Source organism: Adiantum capillus-veneris, chromosome 16 (assembly GCF_014529385.1).
Source record: "Adiantum capillus-veneris isolate H3 chromosome 16, ASM1452938v2, whole genome shotgun sequence".
In the NCBI taxonomy this organism is placed as follows: domain Eukaryota; kingdom Viridiplantae; phylum Streptophyta; class Polypodiopsida; order Polypodiales; family Pteridaceae; genus Adiantum; species Adiantum capillus-veneris.
The window spans coordinates 109,554,965-109,572,232 of NC_140946.1; positions in this window are offsets into that span (position 1 = coordinate 109,554,965).

The window sequence follows — 17,268 nt, forward strand, 5'->3', positions numbered from 1 at the left end:
TCAGCTTCTGTCCTCTACCAAGGTTTAGGACGTGGAAGGCACAAGAAATTTTGCAAAGAAGCCAACCCACTTGGCTAAATTACCCAAAGCTTCCGGGCGTGAAGGCAGGTGAAAGAACAGGTGAGAGAATAAGTGTCCAATACATGGTGAAAACCCTAACGGGTGCCATAAAATTGTTCACTGGCTCACCTGACCTTACATACATTATGATGAAAAACATCTGCAGAACCATCCTAGCAGTGTTCGAGACCTTCAAGCTAGGCCAGGTGACCGACAGCATATTACTTTTCCAAGATACATACAGATGTGCTTACGATCTGTCAGGTCAGCCTTCCAAGGAGGTGATACATGCATTGTACCAAAGAATCATGTTTCTACCATCCTATCACCTCTAGGCTTTTGAAGAAGCATTCTATACGGGGTTCTTCACCATGAATACAGATATCTTTGGCCCGACAATGCTGAACCTACATGCAAGGTACGAATCACTGCTAAAGATGCGGGAAACGATAAGATGAAGCAGTTAATCAAGGCCATGTCGGGGACGACATGAACAAGGAGGGGGGGGATGTTAGAAGCTGGACACACCCCACGGCATCTAACTACTCGGCGGACTATTATTTTTGTAATTATTCATTCATTGAGGAAACCGGATCTTTCACCTTGTAAATATTGGGACTTACAGAAGTTTCTGGATTGTATCTTAGTTTTGATAGTTAGATTGAGTAGATGGTTGATTTTGGAACTTTAGGGTTTGAGAAGCTGTAAGGTATATATACCACTTTTTGACCTTAATGAAAAAAACCTTTTTTCATTTAAAAAAAACAAGTTTGAAGTCTGTGAGTGAGCATACTGTGTACGAGAGAGAGAGAGTGTGAGCTTCGTCTTGACGCTATTAGTGCTACGGTGGTTGGAATCGATTGCCGAGAAGTGCAACGTGTTGCCCCCAACTAGAGCTACGCGCTGATACCAACATTGCACGCGTACGGTATGGCTTTGTGAGCTCCTTCTACGAGCTTCATCAGTTGTTTGGGTGAGCATACGTTGTCTGATTTTGCATTGCACCATATCCACGCATTCACATTGAGTAGCACTACACATTAGGCACTTTAGATTTTGGAAACGAAGACCTACAAATTTCGGCCAGACATCCTACGTGTTTCTGCACCGGGTGTTTTGGGTCGTGATTTTGGTTCAGAGACCTTAGGGAGAGCGGCCTATTGGTATTAGTAGGGTCTCCTTCAAGTTCTATGGTGTTTCGAGATTGTTTGATGGGTATTCAGCTCTAGAAAGCGTTGTAGGAAGTTTCCTCTTTTGCACTCTTGAAGGCCGTGACTTAGACAATTGGTAGAGACCTCTGTAGGAATTAGTTAGTGGGTCACAGGCAACTGGCTCATAAACTGTGAGAGGAGCCATATATGGTAGTGTAGCATAATCAAATTTGTGCAGGAGTAGGCGTTCTTTGAGAGGATGAGTCTGCAGCTTTTGTGACCCGTCCTTCTTGGTAAAATGCAAAGCCGCTTCACTATAACAGATGGAAACTTTACCAAGTGGAATCAAAGGTTCTGGTCCTTTTCCCTTATTAGTCTGACCCACTCGCTGCTCAGCACTGGTCATGTCTGACTGGTCTTTTCCTGCACTGGTGGTCACTGAAATTTACCCTGCTGGCTGGCTGATTCCACCAGTGATCTGGACGAGAGGTTGTTCGGACTGCTAGGCTGAAGTCTGGTCTGTTGGAGTCTTTTAAAGAGACACTGTTTTAACCTGACTTTCCAGCTGTTTAAGAAAAGCACTACTTTTTGCTAGTGTAGTTTTTTGATTTTTTATGACTACCAGCTTCCTCTTGAGTGGCTTTCCTCTTTTGTCCAGTGAGAGCTAATTGGTTATCTAGGGCTTCTTCATCTGATAATAAATCTACATTGTTAGTTACCGGAAAGGGCTTCTTGCTCCAAGCCATCCTTACCTGGTCATGAGCATCCGGAGAAGTTACCCTGTAAAGGAACTACCAAACATACCAAGCTTTGAAAACATTTTGGGACTTCAACTTAGTAGTTTGCTGAAGCACATTATGTGACAGAATCTGACATAAATTTAATAGAACTGTGGCATCCAATCTTTTTGCGAGTAACATAGCAAACAATTTTTTCGACACATAAGTTGGGTTGTTTTTGAGACTCACAGCTTCAACTACGAAGCGGTAAGGAGCGAGAATGTCTAGACTCGCTACTAGAACCCCTTTCATGCTGGCTTTGTGTTTCTTCTTGGCAGCATCATCTTCTTAAGAGCTTCACTAATCTGTTCTGCTGTTGCTACAGATGGCTTTGGCTCATTTGGCGTCTTGAATGTAAAAGCAATATTTTCAGGTGTTACCGAGACTTTCCTACCATAGACCATAGCACTTTCTTCATCCACATTGAAGGAATCAAGAACTTGTCTAATGATTGTTACGTCAATTCTTGTGGCTTTCACAACCACATGCAAATCCCACAGTCGGAGTAATGCCTCAGCTTGCTTAGTAAACACATATCGCTGTATTTTACTATGAGGGATAAGTGGAGAGAAGCTTTTGCAGCAACAATAAGTGCTTGGGTTTCCTCTATAGTTTCCTGCATATTTTCTGACATTTTCTTCCTACCCATACACCGTGAAGATGATGAATCAGTAGAGAGAGAAGAAGAGGACTTACTTGAATCCTCAAGTCCGTATGCTGGTGTGGCTGGTAAAGATAGACAACAATCAACAGTTTCCTCAAATGAAGAAGTTTATGGTTGTAGTGATGAAACTTCAGAGCTTGGCGATGGCGAATGGATAATAGTAGGCAGGCGTCGCGCAAGAGATTTACGAGGAAAAATACCTACTCGACTTACTCTTATACGCGTTCATGCCATAATAGCTCCACTACTTACCATTCCTAGAGTCGTGTGCACCACAAATGATGTGGCAAACATGCATTGGCTAATCCTCCCCATCTTCTCTGAAATGATTACTACTGATAGTCCAACTGACCCTTTTTCCCAAAAAAGCTGATATTGGTTTTGACACTTTACTGAGTCTGGTACTTCCATGATGTTGTTGTACTAAGACTTTTCTGACCTTTTGAATGGCTCTCGAACTGGCTATACATGAAAAATGATTAAAACAGTTGATTCTGGAATTTCCTAGTCTTCAATTCCCAGACTACCAGTACCCTTATCCCTCCAAGTCTCTCTGTCTTCTGAAAAATAGAGCTTGATTTTGGCCCCATTATATACCCCTGGCAACAATAATCCAGATAAATCGTTCAATCTTATTGTGCCATTGGAGAACACCCATCAACTTCATATGGTTTTGCCCAAGCTATCTTTAAGTTTGGTTTTTTAGGGCCTAGTTTTGATAGATATAACAGAACCAAATCTCCTTTCTGAAACTCCCTGACTTTGATTCGTCTGCCATGCGAGTGTTTCCTTCTTTGCTGAACTGATATACCTCATACAATTCTGGATCAGTTGATTCTGTAGGTGTTAATTGAAATAGTTCTGCATCCACTGGCTTGTCTCTTAAAGACACCTCAGAGTAGCCATCCATACTCTTGGACAGGAAATCAACACCGCAATGGTTTTTGTCGGGCTTATGGAAAATACAAAATTCAAATTCTACCAGGAACATCATCCAGCGTATCAGTCTTCCTTGAATAATGACTTTATTAATAAGAAATAGTAAGGCATGATGATCCACATAAAAATGAAATAGCTTGCCTAGCAAATAATGTCTGAATTTGGTAGCACTGAAAACCATCCTTAAGGCTTCTCTTTCAATATTTGTATACCCTTGTTCAGCCTGACTGAACTTGCGACTGGCAAAGTACACTGTATAATCAGTTCTTCCTTGTGGCTGAGCTAGTATTGCTCCCATCACCAGTCCTGAAGCATCAACATGTACATGAAAAATGACGTCCCAATGTGGTTGTCTAAGGACTAGCTTACTGATAATAGCATTCTTTAAATTCTGAAAACTCTCCTCACATTCATCAGTCCAACTGAACTTGCTGGCCTTATTTGTAAGTTCATACAAAGGTAATGTCTGGGAAGCAAACTTGTGCACAAATTGTCTATAAAAATTGATTTATCCCAAGAAAGAGCTTAACTCTTACACATTCCAAGGTGCCTTGGTCTGTTGGACACACTAGATCTTGTCATTGGCCATTTCTATACCATTCTTGGACACAACATGTCCTAGTAGCTGTTCTTTCCAGACTAAGAAAACAGATTTGAATGGGTTCAAACAGATCCGCTTTCCCTGACATTGTTGGAAAAATATTTCAAGAAAAAGTAAAAGCTTGTCCTCCGTTGAATATATAGTGAAATCATCCATAAATATGGCAAGAAATTGGTGAAGGAATTTAGTAAATATTTCCATCATACATCGTTGAAAAGTGGCTAGTGCATTGCAAAGACCAAATGGCATTACTAGATACATAAATGCTCCCCACTCAGTAATCAAAGTGGTTTTACTCCGGTATTCAGGAGCAATTTGTAATTGGTTATAGCCACTATAACCATCCATAAAGATATACATCTCATATCCTGCAATTTCATCAAGCAACATATCCATGAATGGTAATGGAAATGGATCCTTAATTGTTTGAGCATTCAGCTTCCTATAATCCACACACACTTTGAGTTTTCCATTTTTCTTGGGTACCACCACAATAGGGAACAACCAGTCACTACTAGCTACTTCAGTAATGAACCCAACGTTTAGAAGGTTATCAATCTCTTCCTTGACCTTCTTCGTGTAATTTGGATTCCTTCGATATCTCTACAGTCGTACTGGTACGGCATCTAGTTTCAATGGTATTCAATGTTGACATACCTCTGGATCTACTCCTTTAAGATCAATATGCTTCCATTCTGGCCTTCTAGTTAGCTGAACTGGCTGTTCTCCAAAGTTCTGCTCAATGAACTGATATGAAAATTGCTTCTTTTCCTTTTTAGCCTGATCTTTGTCTAGTAACACTACGTTGAGATCTATCTCGGTTAATGGAAAAATATTCATTGTTGCCAGCGTTTGCTAGGTTTTCTTCACCTTATACTTTTGGCAAAGCTCTTCAGGTCTCAACTCCTTTCTCCAGCTCCTAGTGTTGTTCATCTGAATCTGAATTCTGCTACTGGCACTTGTATTGTCAGAGTTTGATTAGCATAGTTATGAACAGCTTGTGCCGTTTGCATCCATGGGCACCATAATAGCATCCCATACGCGCCTTGCACGTCTAATACTAGGAAGCTAGTTTTGAACTTTTCCTTGCCCACTCTTATCTGCATACTCTCTATCATACCAGTTGCCTGCACTACTCAATGGTCCACCGTTCAAACTTTGAAAGGTGTAGGTTTTAGATTTGTAATTCCCATCCTTGCTGAAGATGTTCAACCAGGATGTTTACCCCTGCTCCTCCATCCAATATGACACCAGATAGTGGCTCCCACTGTTTCCTAAATTTATAATCTACCTGGATCACTAGCACTTCATCATCTCTGACAACAGCCAAGTCAACTGTTCTGGCTTCCGCCTTAGCCTTTCTTCGCTGTCTGATGAAATTCGCTGCTTCAGGCAAAGTTTTTCTAATATCTTCTAACTCCACCGCGAGTTTTTGAATTCTGTCACAAAATTTGACATGAATTTTCTCCCTCTCATGATCAAAGTTGTTATTAGAACTTGAAGAATTGGTAGTATCTGCACAATACCATTCCTTTGTTCTAGTGCTTTTAGCTCCCATATCAGTCCCTAACTCTTCCATCAGTCCTTGAACTACAACCAACATGGTCCCATGTGTACCAGACCTTGACTGATCTGGTTGTGCTTTCTCAGAAGACTTGGCTGGTATCTTCTGAATGACCGAGCATCAGAATTCTATGGCTGCTATGGCAGCTTCTTGGCTAAATCCTTTGTGATTCTCGCCTCCAATTCTCTTTGCTCCTAGCATTCATCAACAACCTTTTCTTTACCCTTGTCTTTCCGCACCTCTCTTTGCTGAGCCCATTTTCTACTTTCAAGATTGACTAGTTTCGCTGGGTTATTTTGGATTTCCTCAATAACCACTCCTTTGCTATGTGTAAGTGCTCATACAGGAACTAGTTCTGGGGCCTTCACCTCAGAGCCTCAATAACAGGTGTTTTTGGACACTGAGCTGCGAAATGCCCATACTTACCACAAGTATAGCAATGCAGAATTCAACTCTAGAAATTACCACGACCTCGGCCTCGGCTAGTACCCCCTTGGTACCTTCCGTGCCCGTGCCAGCACCACTGATACCTGATTTCTCTTCTAGGGGTACACTCGTAGTCTCCATTCTTACTGGTTCAGCATTGGTAAATGCCACCACATATAGATCTTTTCCCTTCTTGAAATGATGAATGCAAATGTCACAGTTGTTCCATAGATGGCCGTAAGCTTTGTAGTAAGTACACTGTGGGCATTCATTGGAAACTTGATCTTTGGTTTTACACTTTGAACACCAGGTTTCCACTCTTCTTACTGGTTGTCTAGTCTGGCTGATTTCAGCAATCTGCCAGGCCATCTCATCAATGTTTCTAAACCAAGACCCCCTCTTAGACTTGTCTTTGCTCTTGTCACCCGAGCTACTTTCAGAACTACTAGAGGTCTTACTGGAATTAGAATTCTTGGTAGAAGTACTTCTACTACTGGACCTCCTCTTCTTATGACTCCTTTCCTTCTTAGCCTACTGTTCCAGCTTCAGGGATCGCTGCACCAGATCATTAAATTTCTTTGTTGGTGCAGGCACCTCCTGTTCCCTAAGCTTCTTACTGCGGAAAACATTTAAAAACCATGCCCGCAATCGTTTTTCTAATGGTGGTTCCTACAGCTCCCTAGTCATCTCCTTGATTTTCTCAACATAACTTCGGATTGATAACTTCCTTTGATTTATCTTATCCAGTGTACAGAGGATATCCTCATCTCCTATGTTATCTGAATATTCCAATCAAAAAATCTTTCAGTAGTTTGTTATATGATCTGAGTTGGCAAGCTGGGTAATGGTAGTACCATTTCCTTGCTGCCTCCTTTAATGTTTGAGGAAAGTATTCCCCCCAGTCATCTTCATCAATATTTTCCAACTCAGCATATTGTTCAAAGGCTTGGAATGAACATCCAGGTCATCTTTCTTCCCACCTTTGAATACTGGAAAATAAATTTTCAATGAAGAGGTGTAATCATGTCGATCAGCATCGTTTCTGCCTCTTCTCACATTAGGAACCTGACTCCTTCTTGAAGATTTCTTGCAATGGTCTGTGTCTGCATCCCAATCAATTTCTTCTGCAGTCTTAGTTTCTGTCTCCTCCCTAGATTTTCTATTGGAACTATGGCTACTACCTTTACTGCCTTTAGCTCCTTCATCCCCATGTGTGGTCTAAGAACTCCTAGCCTTGTGTTCTTCCCTCTCAACCCTTCTTCTTCTAGACCTCAATTTTAGTCCCCAGTTCATTCTTAGGCCCAGGATCTCTTTCTGACTCCTCAAGGATAGTGTCAACGGGATAGGATGGTTTACGGCCATGGCCGGTATTGGGTGCCATAACTTTAGTTGAAAATTCAAAATGGGAGAAGCGTTCTGGTCAGTGAGAAAATAGCTCTAGCCATCGTGATAACCAAAATTGAATTGGACCTGATCTCTTTAGATAGCTGATTCCAGTGTTAAAATTTACAGGTACTAGAAGTCGTCAGTTTAGTCAGTGAAATTGGAATGGAATATGGAAACTGAACTAGAATAGTTAACTGAACTGAAATACTCTACTAGGACTAGAAACAGACTGAATGATTGGAAAAGTGTTTCAAGTTCAGATTTGGAGTTTATGAAGAATGAGTACAAGGTATAACAGACTGAAGCCCAATTGACTACTGTAGTAATGATTATAGAGTAGAATTACAAGTGAAGAGATTGTAACTGGAGGACAGCTTCGGAGACTAAAACCAAGAGACTGGGAGTAAGAAGTCAAAAGTACAAGCAACCCAAAGTACAATCATCCCAATTAGAATGTAATGGGTCCTATTTATAGCCTCTTGAGGTTACTGTGGTAACCATCGTAGTAATAAGTGACTGATCCACTATTCAGATTCCAAGAGACAATTCCCTCTTGTTGAGATTGTCTTCGCCGTCTACAAGGTATGTCATTTGAACAGCCAAACCTAGAGATACCATCAATCTCCTTTGCATAAATGGAAACATAACCAACCGAAGGGCAGATAAGAAGTTTTGAATTCCACGTACCAATCACAAACAAGGAACAAGTGCCAATGGTCTAGCTCTCTAAAATTGAAGAAGATGCACTTAAAGAGCAGATTGTCCAAGAAGTGGATGCTAAATGAAAAGCGGATATGGATTGGGAGTTGAGGGTTCTTCACTCTGTCAAAGTAACTCAGCTCACTCCCAATCAAATCGATTCTCAATGGCATCAATAGTTGCCACCGTATACTTTGATAAAGGTGGAGCTATTACAAGTAAATTAAAGACTCTACAAGGATATGCAAGAAGAGGGGTTAGATGATCTCCACCCACATGGAGGAAAAATTGGCTCAACAAAAACTCAATGATCTCATCTTGTTTACAAGGGCACCGGAATCAATCCAAAAATACCCAACATTTTGTCTTTACCAAGGGTAAGGACATGGCAAGCACATGAATCACTAAAGAAGAAAAGGCTGACTTGGCTTAACTACCCAAAATTGCCAGCTCCAGAGCAGGGATCGACAACTGAGGAATACATGGTGAAATGCTAACAGATGCCATGAACTTCTTCAAAAGCCTCCCCGACCTCTCATGTGTGATGCTTTTTAAAATATGCAGAATGCTACTCACATGTATCCAAGTTTTTCATGAGCATGAACAAACAAGAGCCCCATTAGAAGGTAACCAAGGCTTATGCTATGATTTGAGTGGTCAACCTTTAGAAGGAGTCCTTTACTGATTCTATGTCAAATGCATGTTCTTGCCATTAAGCGATATGTTTGCATTCAAAGGAGCTTTTTACACCGGGTTCTTCACATGACGTACAAAGATTTTTGAACCAATGATTAGAAATCTAACAGCAAGGTTCATCAGATATTCATTCATAGAACTAAAAAATAAAGTTACTATTCAAGTTCTGCAAGTTCCTAAGACAGAACGGCACATCAGATATCAAAAAGCGCTTCACGCACTTAAAGACCTTCCTACCAGCTGTCAACCCGAAGACTATTTCAGTCCATGAGACAGTCGAGGAGGGGGGCAATGTTAGCAGCAAGCTAGCCCATGTAACATTTTTTGAGAGCTTTATTGTAAAAACATTTATTCTTTTGATAAATTGGCAATCTTGTAACTCCTATTGAATGAGTGAATATTGTAATCCATGAGCTGGAGCTATAAGCTTCTAGATTGTATCAATTTATCTGTAGTTAGATCTCCCAGATGATTAGTTTTTGACCAAAGAAACCATGGCTAAGGTATAAAAGACATTTTTTTTATTAAAGTTATTATTAAGTTTGAATAAGAAATACACATCGTGAGCTTACGACGATCACTTCTCTCCTTCTCATGCTTTTATTTTCATTGTCGGCTGTCACATTGCAGTGCCGTCTGTTGCGTTGCAACCACATGTAAGAGCTCTACGCATTGACGTAAACATATCATGATAAATTGTAGCTTTTGATGTCGTTGACCCGCAACCTAATTTCATCATAGGTAGGAATTTAAGTTAGGAAAACACAAAATAAGTATAGGCGGGGTATTGGGGCATCATTGCTGAGCATTTAGATGGATTCAGGGCCAGAAACGATTAGGTCAAAATCTCACTGTTTGTTGTTAATAATCATTTTTTGCACTTCATCAAAAGTGAGATTTGAGACCATAAGCATGTGTTCTTAGGTCTTATTTACTTGTCCTAGAAGTTCCATAGCATTCAGATGTCGTAAACGATCATGGTTTGCTTGCCGATTAGCGGCTAGCTTTTGATGACTTAGGTCTTGTGTTAGATGCGAGTTGTCTATTGTTTTCCAAGAGATTTACACCCTCTTGTATCCTCCATGCACTAGTCAAATCAGCTTCATCCCATGGATTGACAATTATGTTCATGTTTCTTGCTATGTCTGCAATAAGATAAGAGTGAGGTTAGGAAATCCATCCACAAAATATTTGTCAAGGATGAGCCACTAAGTACTCCTAAAGATAGTTTGGTCTTCACAACAGATTATACCATTCTAGCTAATCCATGCACCCCAAATGGTACCTTTTTACAAATGCATGTTAGTTTAATCATCACTCCTTAAATTAGTGAAGAAGTTAAACCTAGTCTAAGGGTTCACGTATCTCAAATGATCCTGTCGCCATGTTTGATGCCATATCAGCTTGGATTAGAATGATTAAGATAAATCCCTCTTATTAAGAGAAGAAGGAGATGTATAGCTATTGATTTATTTGCTTAGCAATTGATCTATCAAAATTTGAAGCCCTAGCTATGTTCTCATAATGAATGATTAAGATAAATTTCTCTTATTAAGAGAAGAAGGAGATGTATAGCTATTGATTTATTTGCTTAGCAATTGATCTATCAAAATTTGAAGCCCTAGCTATGTTCTCATAATGAATAGTTTATATTATGAATGGGAACCCAATTGAGTTCAAGGTAGTGGGTTCCCCTTTAAATACTTTTTTTAATGTATAGTGTATTCCCAGGGGATTCACTCTATATATAAAACAGGACGCCACCAACAAGCAGAAAACTTTGATCAAACCCCTATATACGACTCATAGTAGGGAATATGACCCCCCTTTCTACGCTTATACAACAGTCAATGCAGAAAATTATCATACCCCTATCTTACATATAAAATTTAGGTCTCACATGATCTAACTAAGTAAAACTAGTCAAAGAGCGTTTAGCATAGTGAATGGCAACGTACTAAAGAACCACTTATGTTGATAACTAGATGTACCCTCAATGTGTCTTAGTCTAACTTTCAAACTATATACCCGCTCAGCTTGCAGTCTAGCTACTCGTCCAATTCTGCCCCATATAAATTACTCAAAAAACATGGTCATAAAGTTGTGCTAGGTTCTTTGTGTAAATTTGCATCTATAAAAACTCTTCATAGCTTTCATCCCTCAACAGATGAACTATAATCACAAAACAAGCAACTGATACAAAGCAATGCTAGTTCTTGCATGAATCTTTGTAGCTATTGACTCAAAAGTTCAAGGGCATACTCTTTTGGGAAGCCATGATTTTGAAACACAAACACTTCCTCTCATTTTTCCCTTTTCTCACGTGCGCCCCCCCCCCCCCCCCCCCCCCCCCCCACCAAGAAATATGATACCCCCTCCCTTATTTTTAAGCTTGGGAGATAAATTATTGGGGCCTACCCTAACTTATATGCTTATGTAACTTGTAGAAAAACCCCCTCCCCTTGCACTTATATGGTGCTATAAGTTTTCCATGATGAATCCCTCGGGAATGTATTCTACTTTGCAGTCAAGATGACGTGGCTCAGTTCTGCACGTCAAGCCATAAAGGTGGACTGCCTCATACATTTTGAGGTGTTGGTTATTGTAAAGGCATTCTTATTGCATATTCAGAATCTTCTTTTAATAACAAGCTATATATCATGCACAAGGGATCCTATCTTTAAAAAAGCCCAGGGTATAGGCCCTTGCGTTTAATGCACCCCAAGTTCCTAAGACAATAGAGGTGTTAAGGCCTAGTTTAGTCAAAGTCAACAGTACAGCCGTAGCCTAACCTAGTTAGATTTATTTTTTTAATCTAGTTAGGCTGTATGGCTATATGTTTGTAGTAAGTCACTCATTTTTTTGGAAACTCAAGTCAACTTCAACTAGTAGAACCCGTCTAGGCTCTTAGTTAGTTTTAACACCAAAAATGGGGTCATATATCCAATCCATATAGCATTTATTTAAGCAACACTAGATTTAGGCATTACTAGGCTGTAGTGTCGAGTCTTAGTGAAAGTGTAGAGAGAAAGGGAGAGAAAGAGAAAGAGAGAGAGAGAGAGAGAGAGAGAGAGAGAGAGAGAGAGAGAGAGAGAGAGAGAGAGAGAGAGAGAGAGAGAAGGAAAAATAGAGAAAGAGAGATTCTCATATAGATAGAGAGAAATACACACACACACATATATATAATATATATATATATATAATAATATATATATATATAGATAGAGAGAGAGAGAGAGAGAGAGAGAGATAGTTGAATCTTTGCAAGTTGTTTGAATGGCGAGTGGAGAAGTCTTAAAAAGATACAAAAGTACAAAATGGCACGTGGAGAAGTGTTAATGATAATTTTTAACAAAATACAAAATGCCATCGCACCACATATATATATGTGTGTGTGTGTGTGTGTGTGTGTGTATGTATATATATATGTATATATCTGTATATATATATATGTGTGTGTGTGTGTGTGTATATATATATATATACATATATATTTATATATTTATTTATTTATATATATATACACACACACACACACACACACAGAGAAAGAAATAGAGAGGTTAGAAGTTGTATAAGTCTCTATTATATATATATATATATATATATATATATATATATATATATATATATATATATAGACCACCCCTACACCAATTTGTTAAGAGTTATATTGTCCAATGCTAGGACATTGGCTATGTCAGCCAAGCAATCAAGTAGTGTAGAAGAATCCAAGTGTTGATTTACTGGTTGGGTGGGGATATGGTTCAACCCACAACTAAGAAATTCTCTTATCTCCATTTCGGGATAATCTCAGAAACCAACAACTAAATAGGGTAAGTAAATTTGGAAGGGAGACCATTTTTAAACCACCCTAAACTGAGCCATAATGGTTGTATGGCATCCCCCCATCCAATAATATCTAAATAAACAAGATGTTGAGTGGGTATTGCTCACTCAAAAGTTGCTAAGTCAAATATTTCTCTGAAATCAAATGTTGTTAGTCAGATTCTGTTAGGCTTAGTTCGATTCAGTTAGGAGGTAGGTTAAGACTATAAATTTTAATGTTTGATACGAGCAAAGACATGAAAGTAGTTACGAGTCTCTCTCTCTCTCTCTCTCTCTCTCTCTCTCTCTCTCTCTCTCTTCTTGCTCGCTCTCAATATCTACGTACGTTGTTTTGAGAGTCATCTCTGTGTTTTCCCTGTTGAGGGTGTAAAGCCCCCAACACTTTGGCGATCACAATTTTTTAGTGATGAAGCCCCACAGTTTCATGTATTGTCGAGATGCGGGTCGATGACACACACAGAAACACAGCTAAGCATGGTGTCTGCATTCTGTGTGCAGAGCTCCATCACCACCTTGGCCTCTTCCATGCTGTCATAAAATCTAATATCTAGCTTATCCAAATGATTTTCTCATATTAAACTCATCATTTAATGTGGGAGAATAAATGGGAACAAGAGTTAGAATTGAGACATGTGCTTCTAGACCTATCTTAACAGGGGACCAAAAGGAAAGATGGTTGAATCTCAATACGGGTCCAAAAAGAGAAAGTCTACCAAAGAGAAATGTGCAATAAGTGCTTCTAGACTTATCTCAACAGAGCGGACCAAGAGGAGAGATGGTCACATCTCCATACGAGTCCAAAGGAGGTAGTCTATCAAAGAGCAACGTGCAACTAATGGAGCTTAAAAGACCTTAGGGTTAGCTTCATTAAAGACCTCCAATGGTTAGTGTTAAAATTCCTTTGACCTTAAACAAGCTAGGGCTGAGTTTGAGGTGGGAAACGGACCTATGCTTGAGGTTCTTGTTGTGCTTGAGGACTAAGGTGCTTGAGGTGCTTGTCGTGCTTGATGACTAAGGTGCTTGAGGTGCTTGTCGTTCTTGATGACTAAGGTGCTTGAGGTGCTTGTCATGCTTGATGACTAAGGTACTTGAGGTGCTTGTCATACTTAATGAGGAAGGTGCTTGAGAAGCTTCCCATGCATGGGGGGTAAGGTGCTTGAATCAAAAAGATACCCTACAAACATACCAAGGAAGGTGCTTGAGAAGCTTCCCACGCATGGGGGGTAAAGTGCTTGAGTCAAAAAGAGACCCTAAAAACTTAATGAGAAAGGTGCTTGAGAAGCTTCCCATGCATGGGGGGTAAGGTGCTTGAGTCAAAAAGAGACCCTACAAAGGAGGGGGAAAGTCCCAAATTTAGGGGAATCTTTAACTTAACCTCCCACTCAACCAAAGGTCACCCCTTTTCTCAAGGGGTACATGGGACACATCTCAGACTCTCCCTATGCTTAGCCACATGGTGTGTTTGAATGCTATTGGTTGGGCTAAAGAGGGATCCAATGAGATTCTAGTTCCATCCAACAAATATCTAGATATTTTCAATCGCTCTCTCTCTCTCTCTAAGGGGTAAGGAGGATACTTGTCCAAAGACTACCCATGTACTTGAATGCATGCTGCATGTGATTGGATAGAGGGAGAGGGGTCCAATGAGCTTGAAGCATGTGGAACGGCTATAAATCACCCCAAGCAAGCAAGGGGGTTGCTAGGGGGGTATACACCACACACACACTCATTTTGTGGATCATTATCACTTGGTGAAAGTTGAGGAACTCCACCTCCTTCTCCTAGATTGTGAGAAGTGAGAGCCTACACCAACACTCTTGGCTATGGAATGCAAATCTAACCAAGAGCCATGCTTCAATGCTTAAGCTTTCCATCTTCTCCATCTTCATTACTATGCTATTATGTATGCTAGCAAGAAGAGTGATTATAAGTGAGGAACTATTTCTTTCTCCTATGGAATGTTTCTTCTTCCTCTTCCCTATCCTCATTCCCTGCTAGCTCTCTCCACCTTCAAAGGTGTTTGAGGCCTTGGGACTGAGGCTTGGGATAGTTAATGCTTTCTACAAATTTTATGTTATGCTTGTGATTCATGAAGCTTTCCATCTTTATTGCATCACCTAGGTAACAAGGAACACAAAGATTGTATTGTACCAAGTCTCTCTTGATGGGAGAAACTATAATACAAATGCCTATTGGAGAGGGGACCGGCTCCATATGAATCCGGTCCTCAGCTGTTGTCATGCTCTCTAAACTCTCTCTCATGGAAAAGTATTCTTCATGCCAAGTTAAGTAAGTACCATGTTTGTGTTGCTTCCATCAATTAAGCTCACCCGCTATGCTCACAAAGTAATCTCACAAAAGTGCTTCATCTAGTTTCCTAATTCCTCTACTTTCAAAGTTCATAGGCCATTTCCATTACATTGGTATCAGAGCATTTGGTTTCTCTTTTCTTTCTTAATAAGAGAGGTCCTTAAGTCACCTATTATGGTTGATTTTGTTAATTATATTAGGGTAAGTGGGAATGGGATCTATTATCGGTTTCGTTGAGCCCGCTATGTGGGATATGGTGCACACCTTGGGAGATTTGTTCTTAATAATGGAGTCTTTTAAAGCCTGTCTATGGCTTTAGTATTATTGAGCCATAAGAAGTCCAAAAGGATCTATCCCTCAACAACTTCTCTATGTTAGACTCACTCCACTACTCTCTATAATTAACCAATTCGAGCCATGGGTGTAGATACTTACGGACTATTTTCAAAGGCTAAGAGGAGTAGCAAGTAAGGTTTTGAAGTGCCAAAGCATACACTAAGTAAACACATAAGTTTAAATAATATGGCAAACAATAACCAAGAGAGTAGAATGAACATTGATAACTTTGATTTTGCACATGAGCTGCTAATGATGATGCCCCCATGTTTGTTAATTATCTTGTAACTTGCAGCAAGCTATGGGCAACCCCGCTTTGCAAGTCGAAGTTACTCAACAACTTCGTGCTTATGGGATTTCCTTTCCTCTCGAAGAAGAAAGAGAGCTTAGGAGGCCTCTTGATGAGACCCCCAAAATAAGACTCTCTCCCATATGAGAAGAGAAATCCAAATATCAAGAAAGTAACAAATCCCTAAATTCCTCCGAGGATGTGGCTCCACAAAGAAGGCGGCCTAAACGATTGCAACTCCTCCCAAGAGGAAATGATTACCCCATAGTCCTTCTCCTTGTCACTCCAAAAGGGAAGAGAGGAAACAAAGGAAGAAAAGGGCAAGAAAGAGGTCACCCTCTTCTCCTTCTTCTTCACCTTCCTTCTCTACCAATGAAAGCATGGCTATTCTCCTAGAGAATACAAGAGAGGAGGACATCGCAAATCTGGCCTAGTTCTATCACCAAAGTAATCCACCACACCATGGCTACTTCACGCATCAATTTCCAACAAGGGGCTAGGCGGAATGTCAAGCCCATGGAAAATAAAGACAAAAGTGATGCAAAGGGAAAAATTAATGCCCAAAATTCTTCCCAAGGCCATTCCAACAACAACAACAACAATCGGTCCAAGGAGAAAGGAGTTTACAAAGGTAAAAATAAACTCTCTCCTAAAGAGCTTGAAGCTTTTTGCAAGGACCACAAATATTTTAAGTGTCGGAAGCAAGGCCATGGTTATCGTCCTTTCCCCAAAAGAATTGCCCGCACTGAGACTCCTAGAGCCTCTATGTTTGAAGCTCCAAAAGAGGATGCTCATTGCCAAGAATTTCTCCTTTCCTATGTTTGGGGAAGATGGAAGAGCATGATGCATTTATTTTGTTTGCCCTGGTTCAACTCACAACTTCATATCCACGGAGTTGATCACTAAAGCTAGGCATACAAGCTCACGAGATGGGAGATGCATTGAAAGCCAATGGAGCTATCAAGGGACAAGACGTCTCAGTTACTTCCTCAATTGGTAAATTAAGGCTTCATGTCCAAAGCTATGTGGACAAAAAGGATTTCCTCATCTCCCCTCGCAAACATGAGAATGTTATCATTGGGCACCATTGTTTAACCGCATGGCTCCCAACATGAAGTTCCCTAAAAGGAGAATCTACTTCACCTTTAGGGAAAAGAGCATGTACAAAGATGCTCATGAGTCGAGGAACACCATATCCCTACAATAAAGGGAATCAAGAGGAATTAGAGTTGTCTAATTTCCTAAATGGATTCCAATATGTTTTCATTGATGACATCCCTAGCAAGCTACCTCTAAAATGAGGGATGATGACCATGCAATTGAGCTCCAACAAGGAAGCTCACTACCTAACAAGCCTCCTTATTGAGTTTCACAAGCTCAACAAGAGGAGATCATGAGGCAAGTGCATGAATTGGTGGAAAAAGGGATGGTGAGGTCTAGCTCCTCTCCATTTTGTTCACCATTACTTTTAGTGAAAAAGAAATATGACACATATCACATGTGTGTCGACTATATGACA